At 42.1% G+C, this 13,281-nt stretch overlaps 1 long non-coding RNA gene across 1 annotated transcript in view; it reads left to right on the top strand.

Annotated features, from left to right (window-relative positions):
• Positions 1-5,361: 5,361 nt before the first annotated feature.
• LOC148684834 (uncharacterized) overlaps positions 5,362-13,281 on the top strand; it is a 101,447-nt gene continuing 93,527 nt past the window's right edge. The window contains exon 1 of the long non-coding RNA XR_015951463.1: positions 5,362-6,147. This is a non-coding gene — a long non-coding RNA (uncharacterized LOC148684834). The remainder of the gene's footprint in view (positions 6,148-13,281) is intronic.

The following is a 13,281-nucleotide window of genomic DNA, read 5'->3' as shown; positions in this document are numbered from 1 at the left end:
AAATAGAGGTACTATCTCAACAAGGAAATCAAACCCAGGTATTTTATCAGCATTCACTATGCTGAATGCAGTTTTTTAAAAAGAAAATTAACTAAAGTCAAACAACAAAACTATGCTGGAAATACTGGTGTCTGTGCCTCTGGGTTTCTTCCAAAGTATTTGCAAAGCAGTTATCGAAACTGTAGCGGCATCTGAAATATGGCAATAATCATGGAAGAGGTGGCTGCATGAATTGCTTTTGCAACATTATGATTTTGCCTTAAAGATGAAATAAGTATTGCTTTGAGAAATTGCATTTTGTGTGGAGTTCTTTGCAGCTCACATTTCCTCTTTTAAAGATTGCAAGAGAAAGGAAGAGGAACAGAGAGCAGGAAATGGAGCCGACATGTAATACATCTTTCCCCAAGCTGATGCTCTCCAGAGGTTGTGGTACTCCAATTCCCATCAGCTCTGATGGTCAGGAACTGTAGGCCAACACACAGTTGGGAAGGCTGATGCAGAGAATTGAGACATCATTTCCATTTCCAACTTGGGAAGATGCTATATTATGTTATATGCTAAATCCACACTAAAACATTTGCTGTAACAACAACAAAATTGTGTAGAGTATGAGCAGTCATTTATTATTGTATTTCATTTCAATAAATAAAACACTGCTAGCAGCATGAGAACATGGAATAGGAAGAGCTTTTAATAGCCAATCCCACACATATTTCTTCAGAAGTAAGCCCCACTTCTGCTCCTTGTGGCATGGTCAGGCAAATGCTGGGGCACACATCGCATACCTTCCAACTTTTTCCAATGCAAAACCGGGATGCATGTCTTCTGGGATGTGCTTCTAGATGAGTCATGTGACCCATGTCTCACTTCCCCCTGAAAAAAACAACACTTTTGGTGGGTGAGATCTCACACACTTCCCAAAAACATGTGTTGTGGGTGCTGTGCAAGATAATAGCCCCCCCCAAAAAAAACATGCTTTTTCAGGGTGAAAGCTTAGCACGAGACCACAAGAGACCACCAACATGGCCACCAACATCTTGCAAGAAAAAACAGGATGTTCTCTTTTTTCCAGTACACTTGGAAGGTACTGTATAACTGATACTTATTATTACTGCCCACGACTCTCTACTTTGGTCTTTTCAATGGCCACAATTGTGACTACCAACTTTATTTTCCCAGAATACAATGTGCCATGTGTTCCAGTTAACTCTTTTGGCTTTATCAGATTAATATTTTATTTTTTCATGGTCATTATTTTCTAATGCCTGTGGTATAAAAAGGACCTGAAATCTAAATGGATTTGTATACCATTTTAAAAATGCATTACAATTGCTTCTACCAAGAATCCCTATAAAGTTTTTTCTATGACATCATACATTCCACTCAATTTTGACACATTTTTAGGTTGGGGTGATCATCTGTCAGTTTCCTGAACCATGCTGATGTCACAAATTCAATACTTGAAAGAGGTCTACAGGGCATCAAGATATTGCAAAATCCAACAAGCATGCTTTTGTAGCTGTTAGTGTTGGAGATTTGTAGGGACTCTTTAAATGGCTCCTGGCTTAAAATATAGTAGTACTTTTGTGGTAAGATGTTCCAGATCAGTCCTTGGCACCTTCCCACAAGCCAGAATTTGACACAAGGAGGTTCCTCTGAAGCTTCCGAGGCAGATGATGCAATTATTTGGCCTGATGCAACTAATGCAGAAGTCGAGCAGCAACCATGGCTCAGGAGGCAGAGAGGGGACAGAGCTTCTAGGAGATAAGAGACATGACTTCTAAATAATGTAATTTGCTTCTGATTAGGTACTTCAGCTGCAGTCGGTATTCCCTAAAACTTAGCACCAATTATTCACAGGTACCCAAAGCCTGAAGCACCTTGTAGCCCTGAAGAAACATGTAATCTAATGAATATGGACCTTTTTTTTAAAGAGTTGAACACATGACATTTCTCCTGTGGAATAATAGAAGTGACATATTTCATGTTAAGAGGCAACTTATCCATTGCTTCTATCCCAAAGAGATGAGGACTAATTTACACTTCATAAAAGTGTCTTGCAATTAGCAACACCTACATTACATTTCTATGAAGGAATCTTCACATTCTGTAGGGAACGCCAGCTGCTAGAGAGCTTCTCTTGAAAAGCCTGCTATAGAGCGTAAAAGATCAACATTCCCAGGGATATTGCACAGAGGGCAATGATAAAGAAGCCCCACTCCCATGCTGTAGAAGAGTGCTGGGAGAATTTATGGTCCTCTAGATGTTGTTGGATTCCACCTTCCATCAGTCTTATCAACATGGTCATCCAGTGGCCAGAGAGGGTGTGAATTGTATTTTCTCCTTCCATCTGGTTTTCTGTTCCTCTCTCTCCACAGTTAGTTGTGGCCATTCAATGTTCTCAATCCTCACTGGAATATTTTTTTGGTTCTCCCCATTGTTCCCCTACCAATATGTCTTTATAGTTTTCCAAACCTTGGGGTTCCCACAAACCTCTCTTCTTCGTGGTTGGTGCTGTTTTGGCTACATAAGCAACAGCATCAGCAATAGAGGGAATAATGACTAGATGCAGCAACGCAGATGAAACATTTCCTCCTCTGGGAATTTCTCTGATCCTTGAGGAAATGTTGCAGAGGACCTAGCTGACGCTACCTTGGTCCGAAGAAAGAAGATGCAGCCATGCCTGAGGCAAGGTTTTCTCTGTAGCAACACCACTGTCATGAAATAGCTTCTCTAGGGAAGAGGAGCATCAGCTCAGCTCATTCTTAATTTAAATGGAGAGCTACAATGTGTTATACACACAAGCATTCAAACTGGGACTTATTTGGGATGCTACCTCTTTTCTATCTATCAAATCTATCTATCTACATTCACAGTGAAACAAAGGCAATAATACAAAAGTATAAAATATAAATAAATCAGGGCAAGAGCAGACGTCCAGCAGTGGACGATCAGTGGATGCAAAGAGGTAGCAAAATCAAAAGGAGCACAGAGTGAATGAACAGATAATGAACAAAGGGAGGTGGGAGGATGAGAGGCAGTTGAAATTTGATGGAATATGCTGAATTAGCAAGATTAACTAGTAAAATGAGAGAGCAGGAAGAGACTGTCTTCCAGGAGGATTAGAAAATGTTTGTAGATTTTTTTTTAAAAAATATTGTAAACGTTAAAATGCTAGCAGGTTTGGAGTAAGCTTAGCAGTAAAAGAATAAAGTGGGTAAAAGAATGTACAGTTTAACTATAATATGCAGCAGCAATAGATAATCTGAGGAATCTGTGGAAGGGTGGATGTAGGGTTGCCATATTTCAAACAGTGAAAATCAGGACAGAACTTTTTAACATAGTTGTGTGTGTTTGGGGGGGGGGAGGGTTGGGCCAAAGTTGTTGAGTGTTTCTTAGTTTTGCCCAAAGTTGTTATGCCTTGGGGGGGGGGGCGAAAATACATAAGACATTGCCGTCTTTGAGCTTTTAGGGGGGCAGGGGGGAGAGATTGCCAAAAATAGCACTGCTGCCATGAACTGCCGTACGTCCAGATTTTCTAAGACATTTTGCCGATTTCCGCCTGGACACTGCTGCCGACTACAGTGTTCCAGATATGTCTGGGAAATTCAGGACATAAGGCAGCCCTGGTGGAAGAGAAGTTGACTATCAAGGAAATGTTTATTGGAAAATGTTTGACCAATTGTATTGTATTTTTGGAAAATTTATAAATAAAATAAGGAGGAGAGGTGGGAAGTTTTTCAGCCTTTCTTCCGCAGTTCATCATTCACTGATAGATTACTTCTGTAAATACTAAATACTAAGTAATTGAATAGAGAGTCTAAAGGTTCAGGTCATAGTTTATTCCCTGTTAGAAGATGCAACATTATCTAGATCAGCTGTTGCCAACCTAGGTGGTATCTAGACACATATAAAAAGCACTGTGAAAATGCTTTTAAAAAAATATTTTTTAAAATATTGAATTTGCCATAAGCTTACAATCACCATCTAGTGTCACATTTGTATAAAGCACACTCAAAACATTATATTTGCAGCTGTATAGCTGAGTCCCTAGTGTAGTCCAGATATTTTGTACTATAGCTCTCATCAGCCCCACCCATCACAGCCTATGTTGGCCGGGGCTGATGGGAGTTGGTCCCAAACATCTGGAGAGCATCGATTGGCAAAGGCTGAATAGAAATTCTCTGCAACTTCTCTTGGAACCATAGAATACTACTATTGTTATTTTAAGTACTGTAGTGCAATGACCGAACACATCATGGAAAGTCACAGGAAAAACATAACTTTGGCACACTCCTTCATATTTTCCATTCCTAACATTGTGGGATATGGGACAGGTATTTTGATCCTTCATACAAGGATATGCAATGCATTCTGAGCCAAGGCCTCAGAGAGATTTGGGGCTTGTCAAAGGCAAAGGAGAAACTATATGTGGCAGCATGAGTCCCTGAAGCACTTTATGGCATCTTAAATATTCCAGATCCCCCCCCCAAGATGCAGACAAGCAACTACTCAAACAAAACTAAAAGGGTAGATTCCAGCATTTGGCATACGAACTTTGGTTTGCACCATGACTTCACCACTACCTTCCTGAAGTCACACATGCACCCCTTCAAATCTACTTCAGAGAGTCCCCCAAATTCTTCAGAGAAGATTTTGAGGGTGTGCTGGAGACTGGGGAGTGGGGAAGAGAAGCTGTAGTAGTAGTTTATTAATTAAATTTCTATACTGCCCCTTATAGGAGCCATCTCCTAAGGGCTGAGGTGGCTCTGGTTCCCCCAATAAAATATCTGTGAGGGTCAGGCCCTCCCAAAGTTGATAGGTATTGTGATCAATTATGTGGGGTTGGGCTTACCCAGCCCCCCCCCCCCAATATTTTATGCAAGTTGGCACTCCTGCTGCCCTTTATCCGAGGGTCACAGGGTGGTTTACAATATAAAAACTCAAAAATGCATGCCATTTTTGTTGTTGTTGTTGTTCCTGCTGCTGCTGCTGCTGCTGCTGTTGTTTAGTCGTTTAGTCATGTCCGACTCTTCGTGACCCCATGGACCAGAGCACGCCAGGCACTCCTGTCTTCCACTGCCTCCCGCAGTTTGGTCAAACTCGTGTTCGTAGCTTCGAGAACACTGTCCAACCATCTCATCCTCTGTCGTCCCCTTCTCCTTGTGCCCCCCATCTTTCCCAACATCAGGGTCTTCTCGACTCATGAGGTGGCCAAAGTATTGGAGCCTCAGCTTCAGGGTCTGTCCTTCCAGTGAGCACTCAGGGCTGATTTCCTCCAGAATGGATAGGTTTGATCTTTTTGCAGTCCATTGGATAGTAACAAACAAATTCCCTACCACAGTTTAAAAGGCCATAAATTGTTTAATTAGCTAAAGACCTAGGAGAAGAGGAATGTTTTTTTCCTAGCACCTAAGGATATGCAACAAAGACACCAGACAAGCCTCTCTGAGGGGAACATTCAACAAGTTGGGATCCACAAGAGATAAGGCCCGTTCTCCTGTTGCTACTCTCTGGTCTTCTCACAGTCGGGGTACATGAAGAAGGACCTCAATGTCGGAGATTCATTCCCCATGTTTGCATTATATTGGATTGTTGTCTATCACATGGTGATACATGTTTTCATTCCACAGTGGGAAGTGACGAAGACAGGATGTTTGTGTTACTGTGTTTCCTGAAGTGGGACTGTTGTCCTTTGTTCTTTCTCTTTGTTGTCTGATGCTAGAGAGAGAGGGAGCCATATTGCAGTGCTCCGTGTGTTTATATGGAAATAAACATAGATTAGCCAAATGCTGAGTTGCTGTGGTCTGTTATGCAATTGTGCAAACTCTGCGGATCCTTAAGTGTGCTGATGTCAGTTGGCATCAGTCGCTGTGATGTTCAGGCTGGAGAAAGCTTTTGAAGCTCCCAAATGATCGACCAGGAGGGAGAGAACATGCCAGTCAGGCATGTGTCTCTGCCAGGGTCCTACTTGTGAGTAAGAGCTCCTAACATCGATTATGGGCCCAGGGATCGGGGGCACAGACCCAGTGCCAACAGAGGAAGCACCGGGGGCTAATTTTGTCCTGTTTGGGGTCTCCTGGAACCAGCAGCGTGAGGCAAGCCTCTTCAGAGACGAAGGGAAGAAAAGCTGCAAGGAGACAGACAGTGAGTAAACTGAGCTGCCTAAAAGTGAAAGTAAATAAAGCAGGCCAGACTGTTTGAAGTACTTGCCTGGCAATTTGGCCAGCAGAGGACAGCTTGATTTATGGCCGTCTGATAAGGACAGAAAAAGGTTCCGGCTTGAACTAAGCTGTGGAACGGACCTTTTGGGAGTCCCCTGAGGTATGAGAATGTGGGGGAGCAGTGCTTTTGTTCCTGAAACTGCAGTTTGATGCTGTGACTTAGGTGAACAGCCAGAGTGTGTGTTGGCAACCAGTGAACTCAGGCCAGGATTGGCATTATATACTAAAAAAAAGTCACAGAAATAATAATAATAATAATAATAATAATAATAATAATAATAATAATAATATTCATTTCAGCCCCTTCTATTCTCATTTGCAAGTGAGAAGTGAATAATAAAAGCCTCATCAAAATACTAAATGACAAAGTAAAGACAATATCAGAGATGGCCCTCCAGAGGTTGATCAACTCCCATTAGCTCCAGCCAGCATGGCTAGTGGTTGGAGATGATGGGAGTTGCAGTACAACATCTGGAGAGCCACAGGTTCCTCATTCGTAGACCAGAGGGAGAAAAAGACATGGAAATGTCAAATTGTCAGCTTAGTAGTACTAGTAACAGTTCGAGCACGTTTTCAGGTGATCTTTGCTCATATTTTGTGGCTTTAACACTGTGGAAAGATAAAAGCCGGAAGAAAAGTCTGCTGATTTTCAAGTTCATTTGAATGCTCTTAGCACCTGTTCTTTGGTTTCTTCTCATTATGTATTTACCTTGGGAAATGTAACATTTCATTCTTGGGAAGAGAGCGAGCGAGAGGAGAAAGAATTGTATGAGAGGCAGAGGGAGGTAGAGATAGCCTTGAGGAAACAGCTGTATCCACTGAATATTTTCCCTTATAATATCAACTTTCTTATAATGTCACGTTCCATTTCATCATCCTCAGGTAAGAGTTGTCATAAAAGCTTTATATAACCTGAAACTGCAGTAGTTTCACTTTATGCACATCTTCTCTTTGTACCCATCCTCAATGGTTAAATGCTGTCAAGGTTGCTTCTAGTGTAGCCCATATAGGTGCATCTTGAAAGACGAGCTCTCTCACACAATAGCTTGCACATTCATTTCATTGCATGTCTGTGCATTCAGTGGATTAGGGTTCATAGAGGCCTGCACACACAGAGCTGTATCCATATGACAGAGAACTCGGATTGTGCAGAATTCCTGCCCTTGTGGAAGCTGCTGCATGTGTACAGTTGCATACATGTCAGGACTTTTTCTCATGTGTTCAGCTGAAAGCATGGGCATCAGGGGACATGGCAAAAGGAGCAAACTATACATTAACCTGATGGTGGTTGTGCATGGTTAGTAGATTTATTTTGTTTTAAATTGTACTTGTTTTTTTATATATATTCTGCCCTGGGATCTTATGGTAAAGAGTGGGTTAGAAATCTAATACAGTGGTACCTCGGGTTACAAACGCTTCGGGTTACAAACGCTTCAGGTTACAGACTCCACTAACCTGGAAGTAGTACCTCAGGTTAAGAATTTTACCTCAGGATAAGAACAGAAATTGTGCAGCAGCAGCAGCAGCCGGAGGCCCCATTAGCTAAAGTGGTACCTCAGGTTAAAAACAGTTTCAGGTTAAGAATGGAACTCCGGAACGAATTAAGTTCTTAACCAGAGGTACCACTGTAAATAACAAACAGCAGCAGCAACAACATTGTTTCTGAATTTTATAGCAGTGCAATGCTATACTCAGAATTAAGTCTCATTGAGTTCCGTTGAACATATTCCAGGCTGTGTACATAAGATTGTTGCCTAAGGCTATAATCATAGCCAGGCCCATCCTAGCCATAGAGGTTAGTGGCGTGGAGAACCACGGTGCCTGGCCGGACTGCGCTCCACTAGCTGAGAGGCTGTGCCACATCTCTCTCCTTCTCCGAGGACTCCGTGCTGCGCCTCCTTTCCGTTTCCCCAGCACTGGGTTCCGCTCAGTCGAGCTTCGTCACCAGCGCGCGCACAGCGCCCAAGCAGCTCTTGCTGGTCCCGCGGTGCGCGCGCTGGTGGCGAAGCTTGACTGAGCGGAACCCAGCGCTGGGGAAACGAGAAGGAGGCGCAGCGCGGAGTCCTCAGAGGTGGCCTCCCGCTGCTGCCATGGTCCGCTTGGCACTCCCGGGTCCTTGGAGGGGCTCTGGAGGGGGGCTCTGGAGGGACCTTAGCGCCAGGGCGCTGGATGGGCTTAAGACGGCCCTGATCATAGCTATACTTACCTGGGACATAAGCCCCATTGAAGTCAATAGGACTCCTGGGTAGATGTAGATAGGTTTGTGCTATAAAGCAGGTAACCATTGGAGTAACAAATACATTTTATTTGCCTGCTTTATTTTATAAAGTAGATGGGATAATGATACGTCCAATTCCATGACTCCATTCATAAACCTTTGACTCTCTATGTGAAGGACCCAGTGCACTTACTGAAAGCTTAGCAGATGCTTGATGTGCTTTCTTATCTGTAGATGACCTTATAAATGAATTTGAAACCAAAGATTAATATGTCTTCATCTAGCAAATGCTGTAAATCGTCACTGGATTACACTGGATTGAGACCGAGGAAATGGATAGTGTAATACATTTCATTCTTGGTGAAACATTGTTTACTAATTATATTATGATTCCATCAACTGCCTACTCACTTTCTTGGAAACTCCTCAGGCAGAACACTATAGCAGGCATAGGCAAACCCGGCCCTCCTGACCACTGGTCCTGTTAGCTACTGATCATGGGAGTTGTAGTCCCAAAACATCTGTAGGGCTGAGTTTGCCTATGCCTGCACTATAGTCTGCCAATTTTGTTTTATTTTGAGTGGTCTTCTATGGTCTAAAAATCAGCAAAATCACCTTTTACAGATTTTATGTTTTAGAGCTATGTTACAACAAGCCCCCAGTAGATTTATAGAAGAAAATAAACAGGCCACTAGTTTATCAGTTTATCAGGCTGCTGTTAGGGTTGCTTTGGACAAATGGTTAGATAGCAGAAAGTAAATGAATTTTTATTCCTCTTTCACACAACAATGGCATATCTGCCATAGCTGCCAAGTTTTCCCTTTTCTCACGAGGAAGCCTATTCAGCATAAGGGAATTTCCCTTAAAAAAAAAGGGAGAACTTGGCAGCTATGATATCTGCATGGGAATCTTGCCCTCTCTCATTCCAGTATTTTATATGTGATATTTTGAAGTATGGGAAGAGTAAGGGTGAGGGAATCTGTTGATTTTGGTTTCTCTAAAAATTCACGAGTGTTTTAGTGCATATTTATCTTAATATACCCATTTCAAATGCAATTTTGCCTAATATAATACATTTTACATGCCATTTTCACTAAAATATGGGTTTATATGCACACATTAGCCTAGTACAGTGGTACCTCAGGTTAAGAACTTAATTCATTCTGGAGGTCCATTCTTAACCTGAAACTGTTCTTAACCTGAGGTACCACTTTAGCTAATGGGGCCTCCTGCTGCCGCTGTGCCGTTGCCGCACAATTTCTGTTCTCATCCTGAAGCAAAGTTCTTAACCCAAGGTACTATTTCTGGGTTAGCGGAGTCTGTAACATGAAGTGCCTGTAACCCGAGGTACCACTGTATGTGCATTTTTGTACATGGTACTTGGCTGGAGCACTGCATTGCAAAATTCAGAGAAATGTGAATTTGTAGTTCATGTACAGAAAGTTCACCTTTAAATGTGAACTGAATCAAAAATTTCCACCAAGGGGAAGAGTCACTCCAGAAGATTCAAAACACAACAGCAGAACTCAAAGCGATAATTGTGCCTTGGGTCACTTATACAGGACAGCTTGTGCTAGCTCTGTTGTCATCCCCATCTACTATGAAAATATGAGAGCGCCTGCATGGTTTGTAAGGTAGCAGGTTCTTTGAAAACCTTATCTGAAACCTGGGAGCATGCCATGATGGAATGACATATTGGGCTGCAGTCCATGAGGTTGTGGATAGTCATAGGAAGTTATTACAATCCCTGAAGCACAGGTGAACAATTTTCAGGGTTCTGCAAAATCTAGAAATTTAATTGCTGGGAATTAGCTTAGCTGGGTGATCGGGACATGGGTGGTGCTGTGGTCTAAACCACTGAGCCTAGGGCTTGCTGATCGGAAGGTCAGCGGTTCGCATCCCCGCGACGGGTTGAGCTCCCTTTGCTTGGTCCCAGCTCCTGCCAACCTAGCAGTTTGAAAGTGCGTCAAAGTGCAAGTAGATAAATAGGTACCGCTCCGGTGGGAAGGTAAACAGTGTTTCCATGCGCTGCTCTGGTTTTGTTTTGCCAGAAGCAGCTTAGTCATGCTGGCCACATGACCTGGAAAAACTCCGTGCGGACAAATGTCGGCTCCCTCGGCCTATAAAGCGAGATGAGCACCGCAACCCAGAGTCATTCGCGACTGGACTTAACTGTCAGGGGTCCTTTACATTTACCTTTTTAGCTGGGTGGTCAGGAAAGGGCCAACAACCATGGGCCAGTCTTTCATGTAACCAAGAGCTGACTATATTCCCCTCACAAAGCCACAATTCCCGGTGTTCCCTGGGAAGATGGATTGATTGTTAATCCATCCTGGGGATTGTAGCTCTGTGAGGGAAATAGGGAGCCCATAACAACACTTATACCCTTAACAACCTCCCAAAATTCTTTGGAAGAAGCCATGACTCTTCAAAGTTATATCAGAGTGTGAATGTATGGTGTGAATGCGGCTAGTGACCACAGGTAAGGAGCTTCATGATGGAGTGGGGATTTGAACCTTGGTTTCCTCAGGTATGGTTACTGACCACATTTCTCATTCTTATGTTATTGACAAGGCCGTGTGTGTGTGTGCTGGCTACACATATTTTCTGTGTGGCTTCTTGTGCCAGATAAAAACTGGGCCCTAGTGAGTAATACAACATTACCTGATAGAAATAAAAATAAAATAAAATAAGGAAATCCAGGGTGTATTCATCTCAGGAAAAACAGTGGAGGTCTTTCATTTCCTCATGCACAAGAGGCCTCAGGCAGGCATCTTGCCATTTACTGTTAACGGATGTTCATAAATGGCAAATATACATCCTACAATCCCAGATCAGAAGTAGCCCCAGACATATTCTGGGAAATGTTTTATTTTCCCTGCACATCTCTCACAACAATAGACCCTTTACAGCTCTTCCTCTATTTTGGAATGACATGCAACACCACAATCACTTGTTCTATCTACTGCCTGTATGAAATTATTTATTTTGCTTTTCCTTCAGTGCTGAATAATGCCTGAAGTTTTCAATAACAACTAATAAATCTTGTATTTATATCAGCATGAAAGGTCACACTGGTAGATTTGTTTCCTATAACTGCTCTTGAATAAATAAAATAATAAACAGTGACACTGTATGGAGTTTTATAATGCAATTTGTACATGTTTTCAATTCTCTTGCTCATCCTTGTTTTACAGATTAAATTACTGGAATAAGCTGGCCATCCTCCAGCTATTAATAAAATCCCTCCAGACACTCCACTTTATAAACCTTGAAAACAGCATCTGTAGCAAGCTGTAAAATATTAATCCAGAGCTCAGGAACAAAAGATACTGGTGCTGTTCTGAAAATTAAAGTGCTAAGAACAAATAAAAGCATATTCACAACATCATATTGAATAGCACTGGCAGGCATGTACACAAGTTCATGCACACATCCTCAGAAGGTCTTGCTCAGTAGAATTATAGACCAAGTTTTTGTTATTATTGCTATTACAAGCAAGCAGCTTCTACAGAGTCATCTCAAGGCGTGGTACAGTAAAAACAGCAAAAAAAGTTTCAAAATGGTAAACCTTTACTGATCCAAATGGACCAGAAAAACACATTAGGGCGAAAAAAGTAGATGCCCAGAGGCACATCCATTGAGGAGCATGCTCAAGGGTTGGGTTGCTTGAGAAATTTGATCTTGTGGAGTGGCCTGATTTGCACCCCTGTGGAAATCTGTGGGTCAGAAGGTAGTTATCCTTTGGATTCATTGGAATCTTTACTTTATTAAGGGTGCTGAGAGTTGTTATGAAATCCCTATCCCCCTACAATTCCCAGAGTAGTTTAAAAAATCAATCCTCCTTCCCAGGGAACTCTGGGAATTGTATCTCTCAGCACTCTCCGCACTCAAAACCACCTGGGAGGAAATGAGTAGAACCCACATCCATTTTACTTATTCTCGCTAGATGCTTGAGGAAGTTGATCTTTGCAGAATTGGATAAGGACAGGCTGGCCCTCCACCCTCCATGACTAATGTGCAGGTTGGAACATAGCCATCCATTGGAGTTTATGCTTAACAGATGTAGTGACACAATTCCCGGCTCAAAATGCACATCAATGTGCATTTTAAAATACACTTAGAAATGAATATATCTAGTCATTTGTATTCTAAGAGAAAATGTGTTTCAATGTGTATTTAAATATATATTTAAATATGTTTTGTGCAGGGTTTTTTATTTAAAAAAACCACGTTGCAAATTATTGCAGACATGGTGTAGAACCAATTTACAAGTGACATATATGAAAGTGGTATTAAACAGAAATAAACTGATGTACCTGTCCCTACTATTCTCCCTGGCCATTGCAAGAGGAAACAATTTTGTCACTTTCCTTGCTTAGGGTCCAATGCCTGGTCAGCCAACATGGCCAGAAGCTGAATATTCCCCTGCTGAGGGGAACCACATTTGGATAAGAGGCAGTTCTGCTTTATTTTCTCCATCTTTCAGTATTTACTATTCACAGGAAAGCCATTTGTAGAAAGTGTGTTTTCACTTTCAACCATGAATCACTTGAGGGGGGGGGGGAATGTTTGGAGAAATGTCTCTTCCTGAGAAGTCTACATTTTAAGCATTTAAGAAAGAAAAGCTCTTCTGTCAAAATGGCAGGGAAGTGGCTGCTCATTTTCCCTTGTTATCTTTTATAAATTGTGCTTTTCACATGCTTGTACTGACAAAGAAGGATGGGGAGGGAAAGGAGACAGAAAGGCAAGCAGGTAGATTGAGGACATCTGTTGGAAATCTTGTTTACTCTGCCCACTTACTTGGTGCCTTGCATTCCTCAGAAAAGGCAGCACTTT

This window comes from Zootoca vivipara, chromosome 8 (assembly GCF_965207765.1).
Source record: "Zootoca vivipara chromosome 8, rZooViv2.hap1.1, whole genome shotgun sequence".
Taxonomy (NCBI): Eukaryota; Metazoa; Chordata; class Lepidosauria; order Squamata; family Lacertidae; genus Zootoca; species Zootoca vivipara.
The sequence above is the reverse complement of the archived record's forward strand: the minus strand, read 5'-3'. Positions and strand labels throughout refer to the sequence as shown.